The 19591-nt window shown below is 37.3% G+C and overlaps 1 protein-coding gene and 1 long non-coding RNA gene across 2 annotated transcripts in view; one reads left to right on the plus strand and one right to left on the minus strand.

Moving 5' to 3' along the window:
- NXPH1 (neurexophilin 1) overlaps positions 1-19591 on the plus strand; it is a 288472-nt gene that overhangs the window by 40081 nt on the left and 228800 nt on the right. The gene's annotated exons all lie outside the window — the stretch shown is intronic.
- The window catches only part of LOC115306775, a 22314-nt gene continuing 15394 nt past the window's right edge, over positions 12672-19591 (minus strand). Inside the window, exons 3-4 of the long non-coding RNA XR_003915440.1 lie at positions 17950-18031; positions 12672-12725 (exon numbers count right to left, since the gene is read on the minus strand). This is a non-coding gene — a long non-coding RNA (uncharacterized LOC115306775). The remainder of the gene's footprint in view (positions 12726-17949; positions 18032-19591) is intronic.

Here is a 19591-nt window from a genome sequence, read left to right on the forward strand (position 1 = left end):
CCCTTCCCAGCTTGTGCTCTGTCTCTCTCTCTCAAAAATAAACATTAAAAATTTTTTTTAAAAATAGCATTTTTAATTCTCATTCAAAACATCAGATAACAAAATGGTATGTAGAGTATAATGTCATGGTGTATGGTATTTACCATAATATGAACACCAACATTTTTTCCTGAGAGAAGAATTACAGGTAATTTTTATTCATTTATTTACTTTCTGCTAACCTACAATGTGGCCATAAAAACTGAAAATGTAAATAATTCTACCATGTTTACAGTGTCATAACAATAAGCCATTTATTATATATTCTGAAGTTGGATCATTCACTGATCATTTCATTTTATTTCTATAGATGATGTGTCTTTGTGCAGAGAAGAAAGAAAAATAAGTTATTAGTATATATGTAGTCACATTGGAATTGCACTAACTTATAATAATTGTGCTTTGACTTGTACAGAAGTTGTGCTTCGGTTTGACATTGTTCAAGTCATTTAAGCACTAGGGGACTGTTTCCTCATCTGTTTATAATAAGGGACTGCACTAAATGATCTCTAAAGTATTTCAAAAATTGTGTAATTTTATGAGTGAACATTTTTCAAAGTAATTTAATATTCATGGTTTCATTTGATTCCCAGCCTGCCCAGTGAGGGAGATAAGATCAATGCTACTTTACAGATGAGGGGCTGAGCCACAGAGGGGTTGGGCGCTTTGTCCAAAGTCACTCTGAACCAGTATCAGAGCCTGTGTGAAGGCTGTGGCTGTCCTTCTCTGAGTCCATGTTTCTGATCCTGGGCTGTGTGCCTCATTGCCTCCAGTTCTTTCCGATGTTCTGGCTTCTGGAAATGCTGTGGATGCCATTCTACTGGGTCGGCCCCCACATTGTAGGAAAGGGACTCTGCCTAGGACACCACATTCCAAGAGTGCCCCCATGACAGAGTGCCCCCATGGAAGAAATCACTAGGCCAAGGCAGAGGATTGGAAATCATCCCTCTTAACTTAATAATGAGTGAAACTAGCTTGTGGAAGGAACCTGCTTATTAGCCACAATAGATTCCCTTTTCCCTAATGGAGGCAGAAAGCTTGAATGCAAGGATCTGAACTAAAAGACGGAAACTTGCTTGTATTAGCACCTTTTCCCAGCTTTCCAACAGGCTTCTAGGAGTTTGGAAAAGCCATTACTGCTCTGATGTTCCAGTTTTTCTGTAGTTTCGCAACAGAGCCAATCTACCTTCTCACTGAGACATCACCGTGCAGTCCTTACATAACAGTGTAGATTATAATTAGTGCTATGTACTTCCCTCCTGTTAATTTCAGAAGCTGAGAATGATCTGGGGCCAAGAGCCACTTTTCCAGTTATGGTGTTTAGACATGGCACACTGATGCTCCTTTCCACTCTCTTTCTATTACTATACCTGGAGTTTTCAGGGAACAAACTTTCGGATTAATTCTTCCATGTGGAAAAAGGGTCCCTGTCGTGTGCCTAGAGCTGTCAATGCGTTAGCAGTGCAGCTGCTCCCAACCAAGGTTTGAAAATCATTGACTGAATCAGGCTGCATCATCTAAGTTAGTTGTTTCAGTGCATTACACCCAAGCTGTGTTATCCATCATAAATGTACAAGAAAGCCTTTTCCCCACTGCTATTGATTTTTGCATGGTACGTATTTGTCTGTACTCCTGACAGGATGACAGTTGGCCGACATTGCTAAGCTCAGGTGTCCTTTTATGCGTCCTGTACTCTAAAACTGGCATGTGGGTGGGAAGATTCAGATTAAAGCCCTCTTAAATAATTGCTCCCTTATTGGCTTTTCCCCATATCACTTGTTATTGTGTTGTACTGTCAGTTCCAACATCTCGTGTTCTTCCACCAGATTTGAGTCCTGTTTTTTCAGTGTTCTTTCTCCTTATGCTGTGTTTTCTGTGTGAATAAGGTCATGTTTTCATTTACTAGGTTCTAAAGCCATTCTGGGACAGTAGACAGTGACTTGAGGTAGATACTGAAGTGCCACACTTCTCTAAGAGAGAAGGCAGTTGCCAAACCCCAGCAATGATAGACCTTCTATTTTGTTAACTTCTTAGCCTAATTTGAGTAGTCTAGATGAATCTAACCCAAAAGAACAGACATTTTCAACTTGGGCAGGATGTCATTTCTCGTTTATAGGCTACTCAGATTTCATTTTCCACTTGAACTGCTTGCAGGTATCCTGAGCTCCCTTCAGATTACCCAGGGGCTTGATGAGTAGCTGGACTCACCAGTGAGTAGACAGCTCATTAGCCAATCTGCAAGGGCCTGCTGTGACTATTTTGAATCAAGAAGCCAGGTTTCTAATGGTGAATGGCCAATTAACAGCAAAATGTACCCTCATGAATTTTAACTGTTGCCTTGTCAGAAGGCTGAGTTTGATGTTCTTTTTCATGATGTTTATTTGCCTTATGATAATTGGGAACATGGGAGGACTTGGAATTAAGAATCAAGTGCGCAAAGACAGTTTTAGGGGTCATGATGATTGTCATGAAATGCTTTCCATTATTTTTTCTTTCTCTTCATGGGTATGAACAATTTTGATCACAGGTTGTTCATCAGATGGGTATTGGGATAAAGGATACAGAACAAGACGTAGTAGCATAGCTTTCTCTCTCTCTCTCTCTCTCTCTCTCTCTCTCTCTCTGTCTCCTTTCTTAATTACATTGGCTCTGTAGGGGAGCCTGGGTGGCTCAGTTGGAATAGCATCCAACTCTATTTCAGCTCAGGCAGGTCATGATCTCATGGTTTGTGAGTTTGAGCCCTGCATCAGACCTGTGCTGACAGCGTGGAGCCTGCTTAGGATTTTCTCTCCCTCTTTTTCTCTCTGCCCCTCCCCCTGCTCTCTCTCTCTCTCAAAATAAATAAATACTAAAAAAATAAATTAAGTAAATTAAGTAGGCTTCACCCTCATGGGCTTGAACTCATGACCCTGAGATTAAGAGTCATGTGTTCTACTGACTGAGTCATTCAGGGTCCCCTTACTTTTCTCATTTTTAATTATTATTATTATTATTACATGTATTACACAAAATTTAAGAATACAGAGAAGCCTAAAAAAGAAGAAAATCTCCCATAATCCCATCACACAAAATAGAAAATGCTATCATTTTTTTCTACATCTTCCTGTCTTCTTGGCCTTTGTCTCTCACCCATCTCTATCTCACACACATCTAATATATACACAAGTACCCTGACCTCTGTGTTTAGACATATTGGAAAGAGTGGATAGATACTCTGTACACTATTTCATAACCTGCTGTTATAGTTGATCATTATATTGCGGCCGTCTCCCTGTTACCACTACATGTATTAGGAAATATGATTTCGATAGTTGTATAGTAGCACACAGTGTTTTACTCAGCTCAGCCCTAATCATTCACTTTTTCTTCTAGTTTACTTCATTCAAGCCTACACTTTTCCATTTTTTTTTTCAACCTCACTTTCATGTACCTCTCTCCAGCTATATTACATTATCTACCTGCCACTGGCTTTTTACTCCCTCTTAGCTGGAGTTCTAGATGAATGTGTCATGACGTTGTGGCTACACTAGTTCTTCCCTGAACCTTCTCCTAAAGTAAGCATAATAAAGGCAACTGAGGCCTGAGTATAAGGAGGGAAGCAGGTGTGAAAGCAGGGATGTCCCTAGTTAGGTCCTGGAGCTGGACACCACCTTTACTGGTGGGCGGCCATCTTTGGTTGTTTTCTCACATGGTTTTCCTACAGTGTGCTATTCTCTTTGCTTCCACCTTCCTTGATTCCTTCTTCAGAAATCCTTAAACTTCAGGCATTTAAACCTAGTATAGAGAACTCTAGGATGTGAAGCCTGAATTCCATACTGACTTGTCCCCCACGAACTTCATTTAAGCTCTTCTGCTTGGTCTCTTCAGAGGGAATCTTGATGACTGGGTTTTCTTGAATGTTTCCTTTCGGTGTGAGTCTTTCTGTTCCATAACCAGACTGTAAAGTTGTACTACTTACCTTTGGTCTGAAGGTAATGGATCATTTGGGAATATTTGGGATCAGGTATAGGAGGGCTAATTTAGACATGATTTATAGTTATATTGTAATTAAATAAGCTCATGGATTGGTGAGCCTTTGTAAGAAATAGCAATAGCTGTACTGAAAAGCCAACTAGGCCAAAATATAACCCTCTGTGAGTCACATGAAGCTGGCTGCTTTCATATGCTTTCTTTTTCTGCTGCCCAGAGCATAGTAATCAGGACCGAATATAGGAGAAGTTTTAGTGTTCAAAGTGTTTCTTCTTTGGTGGGAAGCTCTTCTTTCCTCTTTTAGGATCTTAATGCTAGTGTTTTATAATATTTTTGTTGTTTTACTTCTCCATCCCTTCTTTCCTTTCCTCTCTTCCTCCATTAAGGAAGATCTGATATCATACAAACAATTGTGGATTAGGGATTGCTAAACAAATTGATTGAAGTAAGACTAGTCATAGTAAAATGTTATCTCAAACAAGTTTTTAGATTCTATGATCTTTATCCCCAGTTGTTTGCATTCTAGCTAATACCAATGTCCCCCTTCCCTGCCCAACCTTTCCAATTGTCACTCACCTTGCCAACAGGGACTATTTTTGTTTGCTTGTTCTTAGGGCAATGGGAGTGGGAGTGAGTCTGAAATGATACTAACATTATTCTTTTGATCCTGAAAGTAGTTTAAATTCTTCTTTGACAGGTTTCTTAATTCTCTGTTTTCTATTTTGTATTCCCTTCTCCCATTATGTATGTATTTAAAGGAAGTTCATCAGAGAAACTCATGACTATGGTACTTGCTCTTCATAACACTTTCTTTAAAAAAATTTTTTTAAATGTTTTATTTATTTCTGAGAGAGAGAGAGAGAGAGAGAGAGAGAGAGAGAGCGAGCGCGAGCGCGTGAGCAAGGGAGGGTCAAAGAGAGAGGGAGACACAGAATCTGAAGAAGGCTCCAGGCTCTGAGCTGTCAGCACAGAGCCCGACGCGGGGCTCGAACCCATGAACTGAGATCATGACCTGAGCTGAAATCAGATGCTTAACTGACTGAGCCACCCAAGCGCCCCTCATAACACTTTCAATGAGTGTGAGAAATCCCCCATTATTTCTCTGTCAGCTAATCACTCTCTTTCCTTAAGCATGTGACTTCTAAAAATCTTTTTTTGAGTTTTATTTAAATTTCAGTTAGTTAACATATAGTTAATATTAGTTTCAAGTCTAGAATTTAGTGACCCATAACTTACATACAACACCCAGTGCTCATCACAAGTACCCTCCTTGATACCCACCACCTGTTTAACCCATCTCTCTGCCTACCTTCCCTCCAGTAGCCCTCAGTTTCTTCTCTATAGTTGAGAGTCTTGTTTTCTGGTTTGCCCCTCTTTTTCTCCCCTCCTATATTAATCTGTTTTGTTTCTTAAGTTCCACATATGAGTGAAATATGATATTTGTCTTTTCTCTGACTGACTTCACTTAACACAATACCTTCTAGCTCTGTCCATGTCATTGCAAATGGCAAGATGTTATTCTTTTTTATGGCTGAGTAATATTCCAGTGTGTGTGTGTGTGTGTGTGTGTGTGTGTGTGTGTGTACCACATCTTCTTTATCAATTCATTAGTTTATGGACGTTTGGGCCATTTCCATAATTTGGTTATTGTTGATAATGTTGCTATAAACATCATGGTACAGGGGGAAAAAAGTCTCTTGCTATCGTTTTAGGCCTAGTTTTGTGTCTTTATGTCCCTCTGGCTCTCTCCCTACAGAACCATCTTACCCTAAATCATTTCTTATCTGAGATCATACTAAATTTATTTTCTTCCCTTTCTAACAGTATTCAGATGTTCACTTCTTTTCTTTACCCTCAAGACTTGCTAATTCATATTTGATATTATTAGTGTTATAATTGGTGATATTAACAATTAGTATAATTTTAGTTACTTTTAAATGAATTTTTATATTAAAGTTACTCTGGTCTGACATCCTTAAATACACCTCTTTGCATTTGGGCTTTTTTATACCTTAGCTATAAAGTATGTCAGTAAAAGGCATGCTTTCTGTTAGTTAATATATTAATATGCTTTCACTTAATAAAGATAATAAAACTATCATTGCATATAAAATCTAATAACAGTGTAGAACAGTTCCCAGAGCTAATTTCTGGAGCAGGTCACAAATGTCTTCCTCCCTTATGCTCAACTCACATTTATTTCAAATTGATAATTGGCTGGGAATTTTAGCTAATGGAGGATATCTAAGTTTAAATATAGTCGCATTTTTGTGAATCTATATGTCAAATAATACCCCCAAAATGTATTGTGTCTGCATAGTTGTGAGAGTGAGCAGATAAGGAATTTCTCCTCTTCTTCTTTTTGGTTCTAAAATGGAGACAACAGTTTGAGATACAACTCTAAAGAGGCACTCCCCTGGTAGATGACCTGGAACAACAAACCCTCATAGTTCTTATAAGCAATAAAAAAAGAGAAACTTATGGGCTCCCCAAAGATTTGTCTATCTGGTGTTTACTTATTTTCTCTTGTTTTTTAATATTGTGTTGCTGGAATGCAAGTGACTGATGGCTATAGGTTGTGACTTCAGCTGAATGAAATGAATATGTATTTCCTGGAGATGAAGTTGACTGGGAAAATAGCAGTAACATTCTTTCCTTCTTACCCTGTCATGTAGATGTACATATCGATGTTCTATAGGACAGAGTGAAGTATATAATTTAAAAAGGAGATATGGAAATGTACCTAATTTTATCACATCTCTAATGGGTCTCCTAATATAATTCTATTCAAGCATATTAGTGCTTGAATTAGACCAATGATTTTTGTAAAGTTTAAGCTGTACTGCATGATGGCTTGATTTATGTAGCTTGTGAAATGACTACCATGATAGGTTTAGTTAATATCCTTCATGTCATATAGATACAATAAAAAGAAACAAATTTTTCTCCTTATTATGAAAACTCATAGGATCTACTCTCTGAATATCTTTCCTCTATATCACACAGCAGTGTTAGCTAATGTCCTTATGTTATATATGGCATCCCTAGTACTTATTTATCTTACTTATAACTGGAAGTTTGTAACTTTTGATCACCTTCTCCCAATTTCCCATCCCTTTATCCCCCAGTCTGGTAAATATAAGTCTGATCTCTTTTTCTTTGAGTTTGGTAGTGTTGTTGTTGTTTTATTTTGTTTTGATTCTACATATACGTGAGATCATATAGTATTTGTCCTTCTCTGACTTATTTCCTTTATCATCATGCCTTCAAGATCCTTCTATGTTGTTGCAAATGGTAAGATTTCTTTTTTTTTTCATGGCTGAATAATATCTCATTGAATATATACATTCTATCCTTCTTTGTTTATTCATTGGTGGACATTTAGGTTGTTTCCATGTCTTGAGTATTGTAAATAATGCTGCTGTGAACATAAGGGTGCAGGTATCTTTTTTGAGTTAGTGTTTCCATTTCCTTTGAATATGCTCCCAGGAAAGGAATTTCTAGATCAAATGGTAATTCTATTTTTAATTTTTTGAGGAACCTCCATATTGTTTCCCATAATGGCCATATGAATTTACAATCCTACCAATAGTGCATGAAGGCTCTCTTCTCCGTATCCACTCCAACATTTGTTATCTCTTGTCTTTTTGGTGATGGCCATTCTACCAGGTATGAGGTGATACCTCATAGTAGTTTTAATTTGCATTTCATTGATGACTAGTAATCCTGAGTGTCTTTTCATACACCTATTGGCTATTCATGTATCTTCTTTGGAAAAAATGTTTATTCAGGTTCTTTGTCCATTTCTTAATTGTATTATTGTTTTTGTTTTTGTTTTTGGTATTGAGTTGTATGACTTTTGTATATATTTTAGATATTAACCTATACAGATAAATGATTTTTATTTATTTATTTTGTGAGAGAGAGAGAGAGAGAGAGAGAGCGCAAGCAGAGGAGGGGCAGAGAGAGGAAGAGACAGAATCCCAAGAAAGCTCTACACTGTCAGTGAGGAGCCCCATGTGGGGCTCAGACTCGTCAACATGAGATCATGATGTGAGCTGAGATCAAGAGTCAGGAACTTAACTGACTCAGCCACCTGGGCGTACCCCAAATGAATCTTAATAAGAGTCACCTCTTGTTGCAGGGGTGTTGGATAGCTGTATCAAAATCACTTGGAGAGCTGATTGATGTGCTGCTTTAAGGAAACATGTTTACTGAGCTGAAAAATCTTCACTGCCTAGTTAGCCTATTATCTATTGCTGTTCCATCCCTTATCTATATTATGGTAGAAGAAGGTTGATGATCACAGAAGTAGATTTTCTTTGAGGACTTCATTATAATTATCCATCTGAGTTTTCTGACTCCCCTATGAGGTTGCAAATCTCTAATGACCTAGACCATGTCTGTTCCAATAATCATTCATTTTATTATCATTAATTATCTTATTAGTAATTTGATCAATTGCACGCATATAGAAGTTAACTAATTAGATGTTGGTTGAATGAATAAAAGAATTAATGTATGATGATTGGGGAAACATTGCAGATGGAGATTTCTCTGGGGTTTGAGCTGGATTGTTTAGTAAAAGGCAAAAGATTTATACAATCTGAAGAGAAACCAGAGTATTGAGCTGGATTGTTTAGTTAGGCATAGCTTGCATGGGCACTTGAAAAAATTTACTTCTTCTATCCCTTCCAAAAATTCACAGAAGGATGTAGTTAAAAAAATAAAAACTGTAATATATTTTTAAAAATAAGCTAAAGATTAAGAAAATGGCTCACACAAAGCAAAATAAAAAATACTTAGAAATGAGGGATGTGACTCAGGAAAGAATCAGAAATAAAAGGAAAGAAAACAGTTCAAAAAATAAAGACTAAATTAGAATAAAAAAGAATGAATAACAGATACTTCCTTAGAAGAAATATAAGGTTAAAAGGAGGAAAATTATAATGGTCAAAGAAATGAACTAAAGAAGTCTTGAAAGAAAGAAGATCCAGCACAAGTATAATAGAAATCCCTGAAGAAGTAAACCAACAGAACAGACCAGAATTGAATTAACTAAAAACTCAATTCAAGAAAGTTTTCTTGAAATTCAAAAAAGATTTTAAACTACATATTGGAAAATGTATCTGAGAATATCAAACCAGAACAAACAATGCCAAGACATATTCCAGAAAAATTTGGTGAATAAAATTATTTGACCATCTTGACAAAACAGAAAGCGACTTATAAGGGAAATAAAATTAGATTATCATCACACTTTTGACAGCACTGTTTTATACAAGAAGAAAATGAAGTAACATATTTAAGAAATTTAAAGAAAGAAAAATGTGAGCCAAAGATTTTTATAGCTAGAAAAACTGGCTTTTAGTATAAGAGAACATACTGTGAGTAACATACAATCACCCAAAGAATATTGTTCCCATCAGATTTTTCTGAGGAATTTTCTAGAGAATGAACTTCAGACAATGAAAATAACTAGAGAGACACACCCATAAGGACTTATGATGAGTATTAAAGATATAGTTACAAATAGAAGTAAGACTACATGAGGTCTGGAAGGGAGCAGGTATTCACAAAATAGCAGTACGCTAAAATTGTAGTTAAAGGTTAACTATAAACATGGGAACACAAATAAGAAAGTATATGCAAATAAACATCAAAACTGTTCTCACTAGTTATATTGGTGATGGTAGTATTAGTACTGTTATTCTGAGACATATTTCTAATAAAGGAAAAAGTACATGAGTAATTATGTAATTTTCTAATTCTGTCATCTCATCTATACTCTCTTTGAGAACTGTAATTTTTCATGTGGAAGAAAGAGATATGGGTGTAATATTGAGGGGTTGAATAAAAAGCCCCATATTCTTGAATTGCAGATATCAATTTGAACTTATGAAACATTACATATGCATAAATATGTATATGTATCTCTTTCCTATCTCTCCCTACTAGAGAGGCCCAGAAACAAAGGGCAACCTAGGGACAAATGAATACCCAACATCCAGATTTTGGTGGCTTTGAGATAGTATTTCCCCTTAAAAGAAATGGAGACTTGGAGAATTGGCTAATTGTAGCCAATTCTGGGACAAGAAATGTACAAGATTAATTTGGAACATCTAGTCATACCATATCAAAAACTACTGGGGTCATGTAAAAGAACTCAGGAATTAACTTTAAGAGCTTCCCATTGAGGGGGACCTGGGTGGTTCAGTTGGTTAAGTGTCCTTGATTTCATCTCAGGTTATGATCTAATGGTTCATGGTTCAAGCCCCATATTGGGCTTTGCACTGACAGCACACAGAGCCTGCTAGGCGTTCTCTCTCTCTTCTCTTTCTGCCCCTCCCCCTGCTAGCATGTGCACTTTCCCCAAAAAAAGAAATAAAATAAATTATTTTTATAATTTAAAAATAATTTTAAATTATTAAATTTAATTGCCTGTGTGTCTCAGTCATTTGAGTGTCGGGCTTTGGCTCAGGTCATGATCTCCTGGTTTGTGGGTTTGAGGCCCGTATTGGGCTCTGTGCTGACAGCTCAGAGCCTGAAGGCTGCTTTGGATTCTGTGTGACCCTCTCTGCCCCTCCCCACGCCTGAGTTCTTTCTCTTTCTCAAAATTAAACATTAAAAAAAAAAGCTTCTCATTGGGACAATTTAAGCTTCAAAAGAAATACTAATTTCAATGGAATGAAACCCTATAAATTATGGTTAAATTTGCAAGTATATAATTGTATTTAAAAAACCTAGCCACCTTCAGAAAATCCTAGAGAACCAATTTATTTTCTTGAAAATAGATAAGCAAAGGGAAAGAATCAAACATTTACACTGCCATTCCAATATGAAACACTGGGAAACCAAATAGTAAATGAGTATTTATTTATAAAATACTTTAACTAGTAAATGAAAAATAATTAATGAAATTTCATTATCACCATTTTACAAACCACAAATGAATTATTAGATTTACGTATTAAAGTTCAACAGCTGCTAACAGAAAAAGAGAGATCATCAGACATTAAGTGCTTTTTTTTTCACATTTATTTATTATTGAGAGACAGAGAGAGACAGAGCACAAATGGGAGAGAAGCAGAGAAAGAAGGAAACACAGACTCCAAAGCAGGCTCCAGGCTCTGAGCAAGCTGTCAGCAACACGGCCCAACACAGGGCCCAAACCCATGAACCATGAGATCATGATCTGAGCTGAAGTCAGACGGTCAACTGACTGAGCCCCCCAGGCGCCCCTACATTAAGTGCTTTTTAATGAAAGACCACACTAATTAGAATCTTTGCAGAGGATTGGAACCCAAACCTAGTCAAGGCTCTAGATCCTGCTGCCAGTTTTCGGGAAATGCACAGGGCAGAGGAGCATGTTGAGCCCTAAGTACCATGTCCATCAACAATATCTGGGCTGTGAGAAACTCTGAAGGTCAAATGCCCAGATCTTGAATAATAAAATCTTTTTAAAAAAAATGTATGTTTATTATTGAGAGAGAGAGAGAGAGAGAGAGAGAGAGGCAGGCAGAGAGGAAGACAGAGGATCCAAAGTGGGCTCTGTGCTGACAGCAGAGAACCTGATGCAGAGCTCAAACCTAAGAACCACGATCATGGCCTGAGCTGAAGATCATAACTGACTGAGCCACTCAGGAATCCCCCAGATTCTTGAATAAAGAAATACAAAGGTAAAGAAAAGGATGGTTGAAGGGCGCCTGGGTGGCTCAGTCGGCTAAGCGTCTGGCTTCGGCTCAGGTTAGATCTCACAGTTCGTGGGTTCGAGACCCGCATCGGGCTCTGTGCTGACAGCTAGCTCAGAGCCTGGAGCCTGCTTCAGATTCTGTGTCTCCCTCTCTCTCTGACCCTCCCCTGCTCACACTGTCTCTGTCTCTCAAAAATAAATAAAAAGCATTAAAAAAAAAAGGATAGTTGTGAAAACTGTGCATTAAAAGAGGGTTAAAAATGTATCAGATTTAATAAAATGGGAAAAACTAAAACATGAGATCTAGGAATACATACTTAGATGATAAAATCATAAAGAAGTGATTACTGTAAAAATTATGATAGTCGTAACTTTTGGGAAGAGTAAAGTTTAAGATATAGATGGTGCACATGGATGGAGTTTCTTGGCTGTGCAAAGGTCTGTATCTTGGTTTAGGTGGTGGCTGCAGGATGTCTGCATTGTAATAGCTCGTTAAACTATACATAAGTTTTGTATGGCTTTCTGTATTTTATTTTTCAATTAAAAGGTTTTAAAAAAAAGGAAAATGAGATTGAGTGGGATTTTTATTTCCTCTCCTAAGTAAATTCTGTGGTTTTCCTCTGCTTACATATGTGATCTGAGATCTTATTAATGCCTAAAGTGCAGAGACTCTTAAAGTAGAGGACAAATCTATCTTTACATGAGAGTATGCTTAGTGTTCTAGAGAATTGACATGGTTCAAAACAGACATAATTTCCTTTTGGAATACAGCATTTTTCTGCATTTTATGTGCCTCCAGGGAAAACAACATGACTTAATAGGCTTGTTGTCATCAGTGAGAATTTCTAACACTGGGGTGCCAGGGAACTAGGCAATAAATCTCAGTGGACTAAAACCACTGCCCTAAGTGGCTTACTCATGCCTTAACCTTCCATGAATAGCTGCTAACAATGACTGCAAGCTGTACTTTCCAGAAGCTAAAGTTGATCTTTATTTAATCCATCCATTGTGTGAATGTGACCACCTGGGAATTATAAGAAGAAAAATGAGTCACCAAGACTTGTACATTGTGGAAGGCAGGCTCTCCCTCCCCCACAAGCAGTCCTAAAAATTAAATCTTGTTTTCCTTAGTGATTCACTAAGTGTTTGCAATCATGGTCCACACATTTAGTCATTTTCAAGATGGATGTTTCCAAAGGAATTATTTTTTCATTTCATGGTGAGGTTCTTTTTCATCTTCCAGACACTTCAATTACTGCTAGAAACTGGACACGAGAGGCTCAAGTAGTGAGGTTTCATTTGTACACTGGTGCTCAGGGATGAGGGTCACACATGTACTGTCTCCATTGCCTGGGGATCCACAGCAGCCTCTTTCATGGACAGTGATGATGATTTCTAAAACTCCATTCAGGGTCTACCTTTTCAGTCAACATCTAAAACCATGAAAGAAATACCCTGTGATGATTACACCAGTTAACATGTTTTTTCTTCTTTGCAGAACTCATGTGGAATAGACTGCTTCATAGATAACGCCAGAGTGACTGGAGAGGGCTCAAGGCCAAAAATTTTTTTTTGGCATTAGGTCCCGGAGCATGTATTAGAGGCATTTGCAAAGGTGCAAAGCAATAGTGGTCATATGGGTATAGAAACATTTTGGGAGAGAAAAAAAACTTCCATAAAGACATTTGATTGTAATTGGGAAATATTTTTTTTTTTAATTTGAGGGTTTGGGAGTAGTGGGGAATGAAATAAATACTAAGAAATAAAAAAAACAGAGGGCAGAGGTAAAATAGTTCATTTTCATTGCTTTTGGATTTGTTTGTAACTTAGAGACATTTTATCTGGGGCAAGTTATCATTGAGAGAAAGCAATGTACATTGTGAGATTGAAAGTAAAATATCTTCTTCCACCATAAAAATGCTTTGTCTTGGTCTAATAACTAGTTTTTGAAATGAATCCTGATGACTTCCACTTCCGGAGCCCTGTGGAGTTTTTGCATAGACCAGACTCAGTGCCTCAGAACAGGCTGAGCAGGACCTAGTACCCTCTTTGGACAGTTTCATTTTGGCCTGGACCTAATGCACATGGAGTTCTGTTGACTTTTTGTGGAACTCCCTGTAAGACTGGCTTGGGAGGCCCTGAGCATCTGGCCAATGTAGCTGAATCCGTGGGCTGGGACTCTGCAGAAGCTTTGGCCCACCAGAGTGAAACTGCTGAACTTCAGCTTTTTCGCCAGTTTGCTTCACTTTAAAGAGCAGCCTCAGCTTGAACAGCTGGGGCTAAATTACAGGGGAGAGTGTTTCCGTGAGCCTCGCTGGCTCTCCCAAATGAGTGTGTGGAATCTGGCCCCTGTCAGCAGTGCCCAAACACAGCCATCTGATTGTGCCTCAGTGAAATGAGGGTGTTTTCATTTCCCTTTTTTAAAGTCCATTTCCCACACAATCAAACCTCCTCTAGTCAGGCCCACTTCTGTTTTTAGCAGGGAGCTGTTTAGGCAAGGGAAATATCTAGAAGCACTTGTTTTTTTAGATGGCGTTGGGGTCTTTAGGTCCCCTTCTGGGCTTCCCAAGCCTAACCTGGCAGATAATGTGACTTAATGGAAAGCTAGCTTACCCTACCTGGGGACTTAAGGCTTAGTGTTCTAGCCTCTTTCTCTCTTCTGAACTTTTGGCATTTTAAATCAAGGATGGCGATGATTTGACGTGCATGGCTCCGTTTCTCCCTTCCTGTGCCAAAGGCTGATGTTGATCACCATCATGGACTCCTTTTTGCTAAATCAGTACTCAGCCTCAGAATACTTGTTAATATGCCTGATCAGTGAGTTAGCCTATGTGTTGCATACTTTTTCCTGTTCTGAGTAAGAGGTACATGAGTGACAGTGGAGTGGCCCAAGAGACTGGTAAGCTGGCCTTGCCCCACTCAATACTGTAATGAATGGAGTCTTGGATAGAATGGTTAGAAGAAATATGTTCTTGTCTCAGCTCTTCTACTTATCAGTTAACCACAGCTACGTTTGATCTTTTTGAAAGTTAGTTTTCTCCATCGAAATAAATGGACTAGTCCACTTTAAATACTTTGCAGTTTGTTGTGAATATGCAAGAATAAACAAATATATGTGGATGCCTTTGCAAACTGCATACTGTGACATACCTATGTGTTGTTAGCAACATAATATATTGAAATTTTCCGCTTCCCTATTTTGTAGACTTATAGGAAGTATTAGACGCTAGGTACTTTAAGTAAATACCTGTAATTCCAAGTATTAATATTGCTGTGAAAGAATATGAAAGAAACACTAGATTGGGGTTTAGCATGTCTGGGTTTTTTTTTTTTTTTTTACAACATCTTGGGTGTTTGAAATCTACATCCATATCTGTAAAATTAGAGTGTTGGATTAGATGAGTGGGTGTCAGGCATTGCTTTTAGTACCTGAAACCACGTTTACTAATAAAATCTTATGAAACCCTGATATATAAATGATATATATATATAAGAGGAGCTGTGGTAACTTGTATGGGACTGGGGTGTCCAGAGGCCTGCCTATTTGACCCTTTCTGCAAGTGTCCCGGAAGCACCCTTGTGGAACCCTGAGGTCCCTTGGAACACAGTTTGAAAACCATTAGCCAGCTATTCTTTAAGATCCATTCAGTCTTTAAGATTCTGTGATTCTAACTGAGCCAAGAAGACTTAGCTCTCCATACCTTGATTGACTTTTGTTTTTTTTTTTATCATACATTAGAAATAATCAAAGTTTATACCTTTGTCTATGCAAGCAAGCATAGCCAGCAAATAGAGTAAGTGACTCTCTCTCTCTCCTTTAAGAAGTAGACTACAGAGGACTTCAGAAATACCTCCCTCAGTCTATGGAGCTGTCTTGTCTATGGAACCATCTGTTGTATTAAACCTTGAATCCTCCAGACTCTCTCTTCAGGACCACAGAAATTTGTTTGGTGTCCTGTCTGTGCTAGGCATGATCTTGCCTGGGGTATCTTGTGCTGGGGTTACAAAGGTCACTAACACACAGCTCTGCCTCAAGGACCTCACACAATCACAGTTGTTTTCAAACTGTGCTCAGCAAATTACAAATTGGCATTTTATATCTTGGACCTTATATGCCAGGATTTTATTAGGTTTTTAAGGATTGGTAAAACAAAATAGTTTGGCTTTTGTACCTGAAATATTTAGTCTGCTTTATTGGCTATAACTTGTCTTCGTCTATACCATCAAATAGGATGATGGCAATGCTTGTGTCTCAGAGCTCAGTGATGGCAGCTGTCAAGAAATAGGTTTTGAATTTGTGTATGAATTCTACAAAGCATTTGGACCTTTTTATTAACAAAGTGAGAAAAATGTAAGTTAGAGATTTTAAAAGTATCTTTTTTAAAATTTAACAATTAAAGCAACAATGAAAATAGCCCTCCTGTTTGTAAATAATACACAACATAACCAACTTATACATTGCTTTAGGGTTAATTACCCTGAACTTCATTGAACTAAGCCTCTTAGAAATGAGAAAATCTTTAATAAACTATCACTTTGGAGAACAGTAAATGAGAATGGGCATATGTAATTTGTGTAATTTTCTCTTTTGGTCTTTTTCTTCATCCAGGAAAAATATTTTTCATTATGTAATAGATTTTTTTAACCTTAAGATTATATCCCAGATGTAATCAAATTCCAACAATGACCTTTAACCTCTATCATTTCATACTATACAGAGATTTAGAGACCATCACCTAAGCAATGTGCAAAGTATAAGCTTCTGAATGAAGGGAAGAAGACATGAGCAATACCCAAATTGAAGTCAAACTAAGTTATAGCTTGTCAGCTCATCCTCCAGAGCATCCTGTTCATAGAGATCTCAGACATTTCTTTGAAGGAAACTTCGGGTTTCTCATTACATCCATCCCTCCCCTTGCTCCACTGAAGGATGACACAAAGAACTACCCTAGTCTTCTCCAGGTCCCATGAGATTCAATTCTCTTTCAGGAGCTAGGTGGTGGTGGAGGTGGGATAGGACTAGAGGTGTAGTGTTTTGGTTGGAATAGAGGGGAAGGGAAGGGCTTAAAAGACTTAACTTTCATTTGGTGAACTTTTTTCTCTGTTTTAAATATAATATTATAAAAAGGAAACCTCTTTTTCAACTTCAGGCTAATAACATTTCAAGGGATTCCTCAGAGATAGTATACAAGAGGCAATTAACAACAAATCATTTTTCTGAAGAGAACATTTTGGATTCAGGTATTGATTAGGGCCCTCTGTGAAAATGAGAGGAAGCCAGGGTTGATAAGCTCAAATCAATGTCATAAAAACAAGAACAGTAGCTGCCAGGACCATTTATAGGTTAAACATTATTGGTGTTTATCTGGCATTGGCACTGGTTGTAAAGATCAGCTTCGACATACTTGGTTTTGTGTTTCCAAGCTGACTCACCAGGATAAAATGCTTAGAAAAAGAGTTACTTCTTAGATTTAAAGCATAAACTTACATTATAGTATTTGAGATGTCCCCATAAACATCACTTCTGTTCTTACCTGAGTTTTAACCAACTGAAAGGTGTCAGAAAAGATGAGTCCAAAATATCTCTGTTTCTTTTTTTTTTTTCCAGAATATATGTATACAATTTTAATGGTTTTCATGATTGGAAAGATGCATATTAATCAATTAGTTTCCTTTTTGTACTTGTATTATAAAAAGTACATTTTTGTTAATTTTTTAAGTAATTTATTGTCACATTAGCTGATGTACAGTGTATACACTGTAGTCTTGGCTTCAGGAGTAGCTTCTTGTGATTCATCACTTACAATACCCAGAGACCATCCCAACAAGTGCCCTCAGTGCTCATCTCCCATTTTCCCTGCCCCCCCCTCAGTCCCATTCCCATCAATCCTGTTTGTTCTCTGTATTTAAGAGTCTCTTATGGTTTGCTTCCCTTTCTGTATATAACTTATTTTTCCTTCTGTTCTCCTATGGTCTTCTGTTAAGTTTCTCAAATTCCATATCTGAGTGAAAACATAGGATATCTGTCTTTTCAGAAAGTGTGGTTTTTATCTGCTTACAAGTAGATTTCCTCATTCTAAAGGCAGAATTGGGGAGAACTGCCATAAACCCCAGGCAGCAGAGTGGCATTGTGTGACTTCCTAGTGTAACACAAGGAAGACCAGGGCAGATATGTGCTTTTTTAAGCAAGAGAAACAGAAGAAGCAGAGCCTATGCTCTGAGTGACCCCTTTCACCTTCCAGATTCACCTGTTGGATGAAGTTGCTCCTCCACGAGTGGAGAATGGCTGGCTTTTTCTGCTTGTGGAGTCTCTCACTTGGAAGAAATGATCTAGAAGGGAAGGGACATTTTCATAATGATACATTCTTATAATAAGACTGTACTCTCCCACTGACTAGTTGTGTGAACTCAGAGAATTTTTATTTTTCTAAATCTTTGTTTCCTCATCCGATAGACAGATATAAAAGAGACATACCTCTTCACTTAATTGATTGAGATAATACAGGCATGCTGAACTGTATCTAGCCCCTGACTTCTTCTCCAAACTCATCCTGTGCTCTTCCCCCTTTGTTCTCAATATTTGACTCTGTAATCTTTCAGTTCCTGTACATATCAGGCTCTTTGTTTTCTCAGGAGTTTTGATATACAATTATCTGTACCTGAACAGACCTTTGCATTTTTATTGGTCTGGTTAATTCTGACTTCGGTTCTCAGGTTAAATATAATTTCTTTAGTCAAGCTCTTCCTGACCTCATCATTACCTAAATTACCTGGCCTTTATTATTTCTCTTTCAAAGCCCTTGTGATTTATAATTAATAATTGTTTATTTAAATGACTAATTAATGTATGTTTTCCATCTGGATATTATGCATATAAGGACAGGACTGTGTTTATTTTGTTTGATATTATATATTGAGAGCTTTGCAGAGTACCTGACATATAATAGTTTCTCAATAAATATTTGTTAAATGAATACATTAAGTGCCTAGCATGTAGTGTGTGTCCCATTGATACTAGTGTACTTCTTTTTCTTTTCCAAATTGTCAGCTTACTGGCTAATAGGATGGTAGACCCATAACTGATTACCTTCAGTTACTTTATAAGTACCTCCATAAATAGAGTAATACTTATGGATTAGTATTGGAACTTTTCAATCACTGTGGAAGACTTGAGTTTTCTGAAATTTAAGTCTTTAAAAATTTTTTTAATGTTTATTTATCCTGAGATAAATTTATATATAGAGAGAGTACAAGCATGGGAAAAGCTTAGAGAGAGAGAATCCCAAGCAGGCTTCACATTGTCAGTGCAGAGCCTGGCACTTGAACCCATGAACCATGAGATCGTGACCTGAACAAAATCTACAAGTCAGATGGTTAACTGACTGAACCATCCAGGTGCCCCTAAAAGGTAAATATTTTCATTTAAACTTACTTATCACCTTGTCTTAAAATAAGTATTTTACCTAAAATAGGAAGTCTTAGAGAATAACATTTTGGAATTTACTTAAGTAGGATAATTTCCCCATCTGGGGTGACATGTAAGATATTAAGATAGTCATTCATTCACAATTGCAAGAAAAACCATAAAATACCTAGGAATAAACCTAACCAAAGATGTAAAAGACCTGTATGATGAAAACTATAGAAAGCTTATGAAAGAAATTGAAGAAGACACAAAGAAATGGAAAAACATTCCATGCTCATGGATAAGAAGAATAAACATTGTTAAAATGTCATTATTACCCAAAGCAATATACACATTCAAAGCAATCCCATCAACATTGCACCAGGATTCTTCTCAAAGCTAGAGCAAATTATCTTAAAATTCATATGGAACCACAAAAGACCCTGAATAGCCAAAGTAATATTGAAGAAGAAAACCAAAATGGG

This window comes from Suricata suricatta, chromosome 2 (assembly GCF_006229205.1).
Source record: "Suricata suricatta isolate VVHF042 chromosome 2, meerkat_22Aug2017_6uvM2_HiC, whole genome shotgun sequence".
Classification (NCBI taxonomy): Eukaryota; Metazoa; Chordata; class Mammalia; order Carnivora; family Herpestidae; genus Suricata; species Suricata suricatta.